The sequence below is a fragment of the Bactrocera oleae genome, chromosome 3, assembly GCF_042242935.1.
Source record: "Bactrocera oleae isolate idBacOlea1 chromosome 3, idBacOlea1, whole genome shotgun sequence".
Classification (NCBI taxonomy): Eukaryota; Metazoa; Arthropoda; class Insecta; order Diptera; family Tephritidae; genus Bactrocera; species Bactrocera oleae.
In genome coordinates this window covers 87646096-87658665 of record NC_091537.1, presented here as the reverse complement: position 1 = coordinate 87658665, position 12570 = coordinate 87646096, and the positions used below count along the sequence as shown (strand labels likewise).

The 12570-nt window shown below is 31.4% G+C and overlaps 1 protein-coding gene across 8 annotated transcripts in view; it reads right to left on the bottom strand.

Annotated features, from left to right (window-relative positions):
• The window catches only part of LOC106615535 (EEIG family member 2), a 158105-nt gene extending 150015 nt beyond the window's left edge, over positions 1 to 8090 (bottom strand). For 7 of the 8 annotated variants that reach the window (XM_036359814.2, XM_036359808.2, XM_070107144.1 and 4 more), the window contains exons 1-2: positions 7936 to 8090; positions 6655 to 6945 (exon numbers count right to left, since the gene is read on the bottom strand). The gene's annotated coding sequence lies outside the window, so the exon portion shown is untranslated. Of the gene's footprint in view, positions 1 to 6654; positions 6946 to 7742; positions 7893 to 7935 lie in introns of those variants that run through there. The other variant, XM_070107140.1, reaches the window with a different exon arrangement.
• Positions 8091 to 12570: the final 4480 nt, after the last annotated feature.

The window sequence follows — 12570 nt, the reverse complement described above, 5'->3', positions numbered from 1 at the left end:
GTCCCAAAAACTGGCTAGGTCATGCAATGGATCAGTTTTAAACAGTTTTTCAAAGATAAAATTTTCGATTTCTGAAACAAATTTAACCAGAATAAAGTTCTATAGCATCGTCTTGTATTTAAACGTCTCTTTGAACAAGTAATATTAGATATGATTTTGCTTATTTCGTTCGGATTCCACAAATTTTAATCATATTACTAAAGTCTAAATTCTCATATTCTCGTACTACCTTAACACTTCATCTCTCACTTAACCTATTTCACTACGCAAACTATAATTTGAGATGAGAAAAGCGCTTGCGGAATGAGATAATTGAAATTTTGATGGAAATAGATTTTAATGCCCTAAAATGACAGCCCTTCAAAGTTGAGTAAGCGCATCGACTACCTGTAACCCTTTAAAATCCACGAGTTGAATGGTTTGTCTTAACCTTGCCCACCACAAAGCTTATGCAAACTCTAGTGAAGGAAATAAAGAAAGAAACAGAAACGAAAAGGGGTGAAATAAAGAAAGCAATAAAAAAACTTTAAGAACCCGAGAAGGTATGCAAGGAAGAACTTTCAAAGCTAGAGCAACAAAACAAAACAAAGTAAGAATGAAAATTCGCAGCAAAATTACCAAATCCTGTATTAAATTCAATGAAACAACTAAGGGTGTCCAAAAAGCGTGCAACCACCTGGCAGACACAATCGGGTTGTGAATGCTTGAAAGACACAAAGGCGAAGGAATCAAAGAAAAAAGTAGCAAAAATAAGTAAACAACAAACAAAATTGTTCAGGGGTTCGTGGCAAAAACAAACAGTAAAGCAACCAACGACAACAAAGTGTCGACGTTAAACGGGGTATACAAATTGGGGGTTGCGTTTATGAGGCTGAGCACTGGGTTTACTTGGAAAATGGGGAAGGTTGGCTGATAGCTCACTCAGTTTGTTTCAGCTTTCATTTGAAAAAGGTGCGTTAAAAATGGAAAGCAATTATGTTTAACGACGATTATGGTGGTAGAAAATAATTACCTTGGTATCGTTAATATGTTGCACAGCTGCAGAGCAGTACACGGGCAATTATTTGGCCAAGAGATAATAATAAGACATTTCGGTTGATATAAATAGATATAAGACTTTAAAATATTCAATTTGGCACGATGTTTGTAATACCCAAATGAAAACATCAGAGACCCTTTATATATGTGCATATATATATATATATACTTATTTTTTTAAGTTAATTTTAATTTCATAACTGTTTGTCATTATTTCACATTTTATTTTATGTGCGATTACTTTATTTTATATTCAATTTTATTTTTTATAATTATGTATGTATATGTTATATCTACTATACGTTATAATATGTATATGTTACTTTTATACTAGAAAGGAATTTATTCAAATAAAGTATTAATTCCTATTTTTTTTTAATTATATTTTTAATTTTTTTATATTTTCATTTTTTTATTTATTTTTTTTTTATCTCAATATTTTTTTATGTTTATATTATATTTATTGTTTTATGTTATTTATATTTTTTTTTAATAATAAATTTTTTCATTATTATTTATTTTTATCAATTTTTTTAATTTTCTAAAATGAAAGTCTTTTTTTTCATTTTAAAACCTTATTTTGTAAAAAAAATTTTTTTTTTTTGACATATAATTTTTCTCATTAGTTATTATTTATTGTTTTTTTTTTTTAAATTTTCAAATTTTAAAAATTTTTTTTTGAATAATAAATTTTTTTTTTAATAATAATTTTTTTTTTAATAATAAATTTTTTTTTAATAATAAATTTTCTTTTTATTAATAAATTTTTTTTTATAATAAATTTTTTTTTTATAATAAATTTTTTTTTTTTATAATAAATTTTTTTTTTTAATATTAAATTTTTTTTTTTAATTTTTAAATTTTTCATCATTATTATTTATTTTGATTAACTTTCTTAAAAGAAAATTTTTTTTTAAGTTTAAATCTTATTTGATTTAAAAATTTTTTTTTTTTGACATATCATTTTTCTCATTAGTTAATAAATTGTTCTGAAATTAATTAATATATTTCAAATTAATTATTTTTACTGCTTTGATCGAGCATTACCTATTACTAAAATTAAAAAGACTTCCAAAAGGCAATAAAACAATAAAAAATATCCAAAAGAACACATTCAAATATACGATTACTCCCACACAGGCTGTTAAGCACATTAAATTGATATCTTCATAAATATAAATGTACATATGCAACCAAAAATCACGGCTGTCACATATGCACAGAACAATTCCAACAAAAAACAAGAATAAAAACAAAAAATATGTATGTATGAATGCAACAAAAATTCGAGACACTCAAATTCGCAGCGCTGCATTTTCTGAAGAAGACACAACTAAGTAGACAAGCAGACAAAGTCAACAGACAGACACGACACAAGCTCGTGTCAAATATCTTTGGAGAAAAAATGTGTGTTCATTGTCAAAGACTGTATTGATCAAAGCGGCGCAAGCAAAGAACTGTCCAGAATTCATTGAACACAGAGCGAAGCGAGGAGAAGGCAAAGCTAGCAAGAGGCGATTTGAAGCGAGGGTGCACAAGCTCCCACACAGACGCACATACACCCTAATGTAGCAGTTGAGCTAACAGTAAAAAGTATGCAGCAATTTTAGATTTTTTCTAGCACCACCCTCCCTCTCTTCTTCCCTACACATTCGAACACCTACCGCAGCACACAAGCACATTTCAATTCACCCACACACATGAGCGTTAGTTTGCGTGCTGCTGTTGTTGTTGTGTAAAGTGAAAAATATGAATTTAATTGAATGCATCCTCATTAAATTTGTACGCCCCATATTTTCACAATATTTACATATTTGTGGGATCCATTGCGCGATTGTCGTCAACAGCGAGCAGCTGCTGTTTCAGCTGGAGGCAAATGCACACAAACATCCATATGTTTATAGGAATGCGTTCCCATGCGGTTCTAAGCTGGCAATTGTTGCGCAAATAGCTGCTCCGCTCTGCTGGCTGTTTGCTTGCTTCATTGGGCAACATTTTGGTGGGATGCTCGCTATAAATCGCATTATATTTGATTTAACGATTTTTATTTTTCATTTTGATTATTTTGCTTCAATTGAAATCGCTACAGCATATTAAATTGAATCACAGCGCAATTTCTTCTATTTGCATAGCAGCATTTTTTGAATATTTCTAGATTTTATCGGAGTACAGTCATGTGTAAAATATTTAATCGTAAACAGAAATATCGAATAGTTTTAACGAATAGAGCAATAAAAGTTATGGCGTGACAATTTTGGTGTGATGGGTGTAAATAGGGGATGATAAATATTTTAAGGAAGAAGAATTAATTTAAAAAAAAATCCTTTGGGATATATCATGTATATATTTAAAAAAACTTGCGTTTTTGAGAATTTTTGAATTAGAAATTACAAAAAAAAAAATTTATATAAAAAAAATTTTGTTTATATAACAATTTATATAACAATTTTTTTTTTTAATGGTTTTTACACAACTTAAAATTTTTTTTTAGAGCATAGTACGTATACTGGAATTATATTATATAAACAAAAAAATTTTATTTAATTTGCTTCCAAACTTGCTGACATCTGGAAGCTCACTTTTTATTTAAACTAAAAATTAATGAAAACTTCAAAAAAAAAATTATAATAGTTCTACAACACAAAGAATTTAAAACGGTTGTATTCACTTATTGCTCTCCCTAAAAAGAAAAATCACAAATAAACTTTATTGAGATACCTTTAGAAATGTAAAACATATGTAAGACTAAATGTTTTGCTTTGGAATTTGAGGGCCACACCCTCCTACTGTGATTTGTACATAAGGTTCCTTTCAAAAGATTCTCAATTCTACATAGTAAATGTTTTATGCCTCTTTTGTTTTTGTTATTTTAATAATGTTTTGCTTTCATTACTGCCCGATGCCATCAAAATTCCAAACAGCTTTTTGTAAATTATTCGTTCTCAAAAAATATAATATATTAGAACAACGAATTCGAACGAAAAAATGCATACATACGTAAGTAAGAACAAAGTAAAAATGTGGTTTTTGAAGAATTTGGGGAGAATACAAAATTTTAATACTAAAGAAAAATGTGGGCTTTAAATCAAATAAGCAAAACTGGAAATTCCAACCATTTTCTTGTTAATTCTTTGATAAGAAATTTTTGTTTTTAAATATAACACAAAAAAAAATTTTTATATATATATATAAATATACATATGTATATAAAAAAATATATATAAAAATAAAAACAAAACAAAAATTTAAAAAAAGTTAAAAAACAAATATTTAAGAAGCAAAATGGAAAGAGGTAAAAAAAAAATTAAAAATAAAATTAATTAGTTAATAGTTAGAAAAATCAATTTAAGCCAAGCAAAGTTCTAGTATGAAAATTTTTTTTATTTCACAAGATATCTTTACGGAATATTCGAATCACTATAGCATATATGTGAGCGATCAAAATCCAGTTAAAGATATCTTTATACCCTTTTATGCTATAACAAAAAACGGTTGTGAAGGGTATTACTTAAATTTTCCCTTTTACATACATACATACATGCATATGTTCACAATCATTAAATAAGTTCTTTGAAGAATTTGTATTCGATTTTCATTCTGCCACAATCAAAGCACATGAGGAGCACAGCAGGCAAACCAGAAAATTCAATGCGTCTTCTTTTTTGATTGAATTAAAATTTTTATATAGCAGCTGACGCTGCTCCAACACCGACCGACCGACAGTTGGGGCAACAATAGTTGTTGGTGTGTCATTTGAGATACTCAAGTGGCTGCTTGCGTTCTGTATGCCGTCCAATTCAAAGCAAGTAAATATGTATGTACATATATAACCAGCACAGGCAGTTAAAGCACACATTCACTAAAATCTGTTAAAGAGGCTTCTACTCTAGCTTTATAGTTTAGTTTTATTTTTAACATTTTTTTTATTTTCCTCAATCTCGCCTCTTTCTTAATTCAGCTATTCAAGTTCTTTGCTTTCTTCAGAACTTTTTTCTTTTGATGTTCACCACTTTTTAATTATGATCTTATTTTAAAATATTCTCTTTTTTTTTCGTAAAGTCCAACTTGTATAGAAATTGGCACCGACATTAGACGAGCCTCAAGCAAACTAGCAAAACTTGTTTCCAAGCGCAAATAAAAAGTAAAAAAAAAAAAACAGAAGCTAACATTGAAGCAGAAGAAGAACTGAAGAAGCGCAGAATGAGAGTTATCAAGGAATGCTAAAGTTTCGGCTGCAGTAAAATGGATTAATGTTTTCATCGGCTTGTTGCTTCTATAACGACTTACTGTTGCTTAGTGTGTTAAGAAAATGCTAAGTTGAGAATATGAGAACCAACTAGACAGTGTTGAGGGGCACAATAAAGAGTTTAATAAGGCAGCAAGCATATAATGAGTGGAATTAATAGTATTTTATAATATGGAGATGGAGTAAAATAAAAAATAAATAAATAAAACAAAATATATTATATAATAAAAAAAAAAAATTAAAAAAAAAATAATATTTTTTATAATAAATAAAAAAATAAAAATAAAAAAATTAATAAAAAATAAATAAATAAATAAAAAAAAAATTAATAAAACAAAATGTATTATATAATAAAAAAAATATAGAAATAAAAAAAAAAAAAATAATAATTAAAAAAAAATAAATAAATAAATAAAAATAAATAAATAAAAAAAAAATAAATAAATACAAAAAAAATTTATAAAATAAATTAATAAATACAAAAATATTTATAAAAAGAATAAATAAATAAAAAAAGAAGCTAAAATCAGTCACAAGAAGTTTTTTTATGGGTCGATTAGGCCCGAACTGTAAAATTTCCGTGGAGATTTTAATGTTGCTTTAAACAATAATCCATGCGAATTTCGGAAAGATATCTCGTCAAATGATAAATTTTTCTATATAAAGACTTAATTGTGATCGAACAGTTTGTATGGCAGCTATATGTTATAGTGGTTCGATCTGAAAAATGTGAACTGATATCGTAGCGAAGCCTTGGAAATTAATCTATATTAAATTTCGTGAAGATATTGTGTCAAATAAAAAAGTTATCGATATAATTCATATACTCCGCTTAGGTTACAAAAATACGCCTGACCACAAGCGTGTGCTGTTTATAGATACATATATATAAGATGTTACTGTTAAGAACGGTGAAGCACTTAAACTGACTCATTCGCATGCGAATTTTCTTTTGAAAAATATTATGGTTTATACCAAAACCTGTAAGAGAGTCACTACTTATTTAAACCGAATACTAATTCTAGTTAACTTTTTTAATGCACACAAATTCATAATAAATATTAATACACTTCTTAAGAAAGTAATTTACACAAAACAATTTTGAGCTATTAGCAACTTATTTTTAATACAAATCCTCACACACATACGATATTTGAATAATGCGAAAAAAGCTTGTGAAAATAGGTTGAAGAAATAACAATGGCTTTTTTATTTTTGCAATTAGCACTTCGTATATATATATATATATAAATATATTAAAAAGAAAATCAAAAATTTTGCAGCGAACAAAATTTCTTATTAGATCGATGTAAAAATAACGCGCTGCAATAAAATTATCATATTTTACCAAAAATTTTTGGGCAACTTACCTTTTTGAGCTGCAGGAGTTGAAGTAATGCTGTTGATTGCACACAGCGCTAGTTGCTGGCTGTTTACAGGCTTTACTTTGCTAAAATTACAGGCGAGCCGCACCTTTGCATACCACTTAACGGTTTACCCAGCTGCTGCTGGATATTGGTTATGTTTTAAAAGCGTTTTTTGACACCAACAGCCTGATAGATTATGTGCCTTTTATGCACTTTTATTAAAATATTTTGTATATTTTTAAGCCGAAGCACAATAACGAATATTAACACGCAGAACTACTATAAACTGGAAGCCTAAAGTTGAAATTAACGATTTTAATTTAAATACAAAACTTTTTATTAAACAGCGATTTCTATGATATTTATGAAACTATAGCACAATATGCAATTTATTACACGACAATTTTTTTAATATAAATTTCAGCTTTATTTTTGTAAATTCACATCATAAAAATTATTGTAAATTGTCGCAATATGGTACAAAATTGAAAATTTGAACTCCCGAATTATGAAATTTTCCGCAAACGTTTGGTTGGGCGAAAAATATCAGACAGCCGACTGAGCAGCATTGAAAAATCCAATTGGCGAATGCCAAGGAGAAAAGTAAGCAAAACAAGTACGAAAATGGGTAAATAGCAAACGTCAAGCGTCATGAATGAACAACAAGAAGACGCAGCAAAAAGCGTACAGCGCAAATAGAGAGAAGTAAAGAACAAATTATAATTTGTAGTTTTTTGTAGTTGTGTTTTTGTATTTATAGATTAAAAACTATAAAACGCTTAAATAACCAAATTTTGTACAGCAATTGTATAAATTTCGATTATTTAGCTGTAGCAATTATGGCACATACAATGAAATTGTTTGGCGTGGCGAATTGTTGCTGCTAGAATAGCCACACCAACAATTAAGCTATTGTTGTAGCGGTTCTACCTTTCTTTTGTGCTAACACGACTATTATTAATAATAATAGTTGCTGCTCAGGAAACTAGCTTATTTTAGTAGAATTCTCTAGAAAGCTATACAACTAATACGGACCCCCCACTTGGCCACAAATCTACAAAAACCCGTGCATTTTGCATAAATTCTATTACACTCAATTGTATCGCTGTCTATCTGTGTATCTTGCACATATTTCTCATTTCCAATTTATATTTTATGCAATTTTTTCACACACACTTGCGCACTTTTTCACCGATATTCACAAACTTTGCAAAAAATTGTACGGCACTCTGCTGTTTTCTTTGCCAAAAATTCACAAATAAACACTGCGTATGAAATACTCACTTAATTATATATGATTGTGTTGATATTTTAAACTATTTTCTCACAATGTGTATATATATTATTTTTGCACTGCCCGTAAATTATGGAAAATTTGACACGCAATTCTTCCGCTACACTTTAAATCGATCCGCCATTTGTTTCTCAACTGACGTTTTGCCTCGCAACGGCGGAGAATAATTCAGTGAATTTTAAAATTCTGCTTTGTGCAGCACATTCGTACGCCAGCGTTGCATCGAATGTCAAAATTTTGTAGACGTATAAGCTGGCTTGGCAGCACTGTATTTGTAGTTTGAGAACTACTGTAGGTGAATGTGGTTGAATTAGGAAAATAACACGATTTGAAAGATTTGTTAATCATTTTGCTTGTTTATCTCTACTTTTTAACTATTTATAAACTACGATTGAATTATATAAGATTGTGTTGTACACAAAAACAACAATCTCTCATAATTTTTTAACTCATAATTTCAAGCGGCACTTCTTCATATGACGAAACAATCTTCTAAGACTCCAAAAATCACTAAATACCAGTAATTCTTATTTACAAAATTGTCATATTTGTATTAATAATATATATTCTTTTTATTGAAAACAAAATATTTTTAACTTCAATTTTGTAAAGTTTGATTTTGTCCAACTGGGTTGAATTCAAAATTATAAGGTCACTGGAATGTCTGTGCACTACTGTGCAGTTTTGAGAGCATTGTAATGTGGCGGTTGTCGTCTTCACTAAGCTCTCCACATGAAATATTTCGTAAACTTGCGTTGGGGACTTTCAAAGTTCAGGATTCAACTTTTATCGACTTTAATGCTTAGTGAGGACCGTCAATTGACCTACCGGTAAGCTTTATAAAGTGCAAATGAAACTTTTTGAACTTTTTCAGGCTTCCTTAATATGAGAAGGTGAGAATGATGACATGATGCTCATAGATGTGAATTAAGAAGTTTAACTGAATCGATCAAAATCGAATATACATAGCATTTATAGAATCGATTAGAACTTAGTATAAGAGTGGATAGAGTAATAAATTAAGTCAAGGTACAAAAATTCAAGAAAGTAGTGTAGGTCTAGATTAAGATCACTGAAATATAGTATTAAAAGAGATATCGCTTCGCAAACAAGGTTTGAAAAGTTCATATTTTTAAATATATTTTGAAGTTGAGAACCCATAGATACTCTCGTTAGTCCTAATTAAGGCGTTATATCCACTTGTGAATATCAAAAAATCGATTTTTTTATTTTCAAATATGTATGTATATCGAATGTACATATGCACACATGTATATATGAAAATAGTCTCCAAAAATTTGACGGGGATTCTGCGAATCATCTCAGAGATATGATAGGATTTGTTAGTGTATTCTGCTCCAAAAACTTTTAACACGTTTTTTTCGAAACGCTCTTTTCAGAGTCAGTGAGAAAAATTTCTCCAAACGGCTGTACTGATCGACTTGAAATTTTCACACGACCTTCAATAAAAGAATTGTCAGAAAATGATCGAAGGAATTATATTTTTTATAATAATTTCGATTTTTTGTAATAATTTCGTTTTTTAAAGCCACTCAGAAGAAGTCTAAATTTTTTTACAAAAAACGTTTCTTTTTGTTGGTAAGCCGCCATTTTACCAAGAATCACAGCTTTGAATAGTCCTTCGATCATTAAATAAATGAATAAAGGATTAATCTTTAGTAGTAACAAAGTTTTTGGATTCTTGGATTTGAGATAATTTTAAGCAGAAAATGTTTCCTCACTGCCAGACACCGATTTTTGGAGGTCCTCCTATGCAGTCGCTACGGGATCAATTGAACCTAAAATTTTGTAAAAAGTATCACTGATTACTAAAGTGCATTAAATCAGTAAATGTAAATTTTTTCTCTTATTTATTTATTAAGTTAAATTGCTCTTCAATAAATGCATGCAAAAACGCATTTCACCTGATTTGTCAGCCATTAAACATCTGCGACTTTCTAGATATTTGCAGAACTTCATGTATCCGACAACCTTCATCTAAACTTCTTAACAATAACGGAGCTTGACGAAAACCCATATACATACATATTAATATTTTGAAATATTTGAAAGAGAAAATGTTATATTTGAGGTCTCTACTCACCGCACAGTTGTGACTTTTGTTTTTGAGAACTAGTAGATCACCTCTGTAGTCTTCTTTAACGAAGAAAGACCGCTGCAGCACTTATACTGTTATCTACTACTTTCTTCCACATCACAACATGGCACATTGGCAACCCCGATCCACACACGTTGTCTGCACAGTCAATGAAATTGGAACTTTGGAACTTTCACACCTGCTGGAAAGGCGCCAGAATATGGAACTTTGGAAGTGCGTGAACTGTCAGTGTGTGTGCATGAGCACGCCTGTGCATGTGTACCGTTAGGTGTATGTGTGTGTGTAAGGGATACACGCGCACACCATTACGCCGAGCCAAAGAGCTTTTTCGAATAACTTTACGTCACAGCTGGCACAAACTCGGCTGCACGAACGCACAAGGGATGGCAAGCGAAGTGCCACACGAAGGGATGTAAGGACAAACGAGAGTAATGGCGACGCTGCCGACGTCAACGTTGGCCTAAACAACAAACAAGCATGTGAAATCGTTGTAAAGAGCTTGGCTGTGCTTTTCGGCAGCTACAAGATGCCAACGTATGTATGTATTTGTGTGGCGCGCATTACAGCAGCTGTCACAGACGCAAGCTGCAGCTGCAGTTGGCATTGACGACACAGTCAACATCGGCGTTGACGCGCGCAGCGGCGTTGTTGTGCTTGCGCCGATTCGATGTGGCTAGCTGGTAAGGAATGAAATTTTTTCGATGTCAAACGTCAGTCATGGAGTTCCAGTCGTCGGGTCAATTTGGAACGCGAACAATTGCGCGCGTGTGTTTCACTAAACGCCACAAATTTTGAGAAGCAAATGTGGAGTAAATTCTAAATTTCCCTCAAAGCAAATGAGTTGCTAAAAAAATTAAGCAAATTATTTCTAAAAATATGGCTTGCGCTAGAAAATTATAAAAAATTAAAAAAAATTAAGTGTCACAAAATTTGCGTGCAACAAAAAAAAAAAAATTGTGTGTAAATTGTGAAAATTGTTGGCAGGCCCGTCAGGCCAATCACAGGACTAAACCAAATCTGCAGCAGCGTCTGCGAAAGCAGGCAGCAGCGCAAAACGTGAAATAAAACAGAAACACAAACACAACAAAACGCAAAAACACAAACGCACAACAAGCAGAAAAAAGTTTCGTCAAAGTCAAGCCGCGTCCTGTGTTGCAAAGCATTTGTTAGCGCGTATGCGTGCGCTTAATCCGCACTCTTGCTCGTTTCACGCCGCGTTGTCGCGTCCTTCCCCGTAGTATCTGCGTTCATAAACGCGTCTGCCGCTTCAGAGACCGCGTGTCAGTGCGTCGTGTTTATACTCGTATGTATGTGTGTTAGCGCGCGTTCACTTAACTTGGCGCGTCTGTGTGCGTAGTGCGTTTGTTACGCCGCGCCTCTTCCCCAGTTGGCGTCGTCGCGCAAAGTACATTGGTATGTTTGCGCCGCTGTGCTTTGTTGTATCCAACTCTTGTGCAATATGTTTGTGTGTGTGCGCGCCCGCGTTTATTATTTAAATTAACTCAAATCAGTTACAACAACAAGCAAGCATTTATGAAATAATCTACACAATACATAAATGTGCAAAGTAGGGCTCGGCGTCAAAGCGCGCGCGACCCCACCGCTGGTTTGGAGTGTGGCGGTTTGATTTAATTTGGGTTACTAAGTTGAGGGTGTAGTTTGCGCCGCAGGCGCGCGGTGTTGGTTGCGCGCGCTTGTCGGCAGCATGGCTGGCCACCTTCTCAGCCTGTTCGTCATTAGCTATTTTATACATTAATTAGCTTGTTTTTATTGCCTCTTGATTATTGGCGTCGCCGTCGTTGTTATCAACCCCGCATTTATAGCGTTGTCAGCAGCAACAAAAATTAATAAAAAACATGTTGCGAAGACTCTTTCAATAAACGCGTTCAGTTTAAGGCAGCTAGCAGGTGTTGGAAAGACTAAAATATTTTGTTTTATATTTTGTTGTTTATCGATAATAATTCGATATTATTTATAGCAAATGCTCGAAAATTTTCCAGGCTTTGAGTAATGTATTCGCCTAAAGTAAGCGCCAGTGCGTATTGGCGTCTATATTTACTTTTACTACAGATGCTAAGCGGCACATGGGTCTTTCCGCCCCCTGCAAATTGTTACTGTTGCGTTTTTATTGAAAATGATATGTAAACTCTGCGGCTTGTGGCTCACTTGTATACAAAGAAAATGCCCTTATTAAAATTAATTGACTTCATTTTCATTTAATTTGTTATTGTATTTTTGGTCTATAATTATGACGTTCTTTAATTGAATGTAAATAAACACTTTGAAAACTATCTGGCGTAATTGAGGTGCCTTTAGTGAAAACTTGTAGTTTAAGTGCCACTTAATTCAATTAATATGTTTAAAAGTTAATAAAATTTTTTTTTTTAATTTAAATGAAAAAATATTAAAATTTAAATATCAAAAAACTTCGGTGCATCCAAAGCAAGCTATAATACTTTTATAGCGATAATATTTTTATAGCAAAAAAGGGTATACACATATCTGT